Source organism: Balaenoptera physalus (assembly GCF_965194825.1).
Source record: "Balaenoptera physalus genome assembly, chromosome: 7".
Taxonomy (NCBI): domain Eukaryota; kingdom Metazoa; phylum Chordata; class Mammalia; order Artiodactyla; family Balaenopteridae; genus Balaenoptera; species Balaenoptera physalus.
In genome coordinates, this window is record NC_138886.1 from 10947238 (window position 1) to 10948535 (window position 1298).

The window sequence follows — 1298 nt, forward strand, 5'->3', positions numbered from 1 at the left end:
AAGACCACAGATGGGAAACACTGTAGCCCTGGTGAGCTGACAGGGGGGTGGGGGTGGGGAGGAGATGGGGGTGGAAACAAAGTGTAGGGTCTCCTGGGGTGCGAGGGGAGGGAGGGCGAGCGAGCTCCGGGCCCTGTAGGCTTCCTCATGTCCTTTGGGCTTCTCAGTCTGGCATTCAAGGTTCTGCTCTATCAGGCGTCTGCTGAGCTCTCTGGCCTCACCAGTGCCACCATTCCCCCATGCAGCCACCTTTTCCCTTGCTCCCTAAGCTGCTCCCGTTTCCCCAGGCAGCATCCCTTGTCCAGACCTTTGGCCATGCGGTCCCTCCTGCCTAGACTGGTCTCCCACTCCCTCAGAGGCACCACCTACAAGATCAGCTTGCGATCACTTCATCACAAGTTTCAGTCTGAAACTTCACTTCAGACCTGCCACTGCCAGGCGCTGTAGTAAGCTGAGGAGACCCTAATCACACGTGATTTGGGGGTTGCTCTTGGCAGCCTGGGGGGCTTCAGGCCAGCAAGAGCCCTGGCCAGGCACAAATGGGTCTCAGAAAACACTGGAAGTGAAGTAACGCCCCGCTGTGTCCCACCGGTCAGCCTCATGCCACCTAGAAGTCTGGAGCCATCACCAATGATAATTCATACCCTTTCTCCTTTCCCAGATAAAGTCTATAAGCATGAAAATCAAACAAATCCCAGCACAGGAGGACACGGAGGTTCACACATTTTGGACTCTGAAAAGCACCAATTTATTGTCACTTTCTCCCGTTTTAAACAGTACTGGCGTCCACCAGGCCCCACCCCCAACCCCAAGTCAGTGGGGAATTATAAGAGGCTGGTCCAGGGCACACAGTGTGGGCTCAATAACTGCTGACGGCCCCAGCTTTCCATTCACGTCTGCCCGTATTTGCCCCCACAGACTCCTTGGCACCCACCTTCCTTGCTCGCCAAACACTCGTTGGCATTCAAGAGGGATGCGAAGTTTGGTCGTGCCACCGCACGTCCCTTCTCCACAAGGGGCCAGTGGGGAATCCCTCGAAGGCTGATGGGCCCCGGGGCAAAGGGCTCCCCTTCACCCGCACTGATCCCTCCCCTGTTCACAGCCCAAGTCCTCACCGGCTTCGCCTGGCCTGGTGGCTGTGATCGGCTCAGCCTCTGCGGGGTGTTTCAGGGACCGAATCCGGCAGCTGCATCTGCGTGCTTTCCGCCTGGCAGCTGTCCGTGAGACCGACGGGTGCGGGGCGGTGCCAGGAGACCCCGCCCCTCGGCCCCAGCCCGCCAGCGCGCAAGGGACTGGGC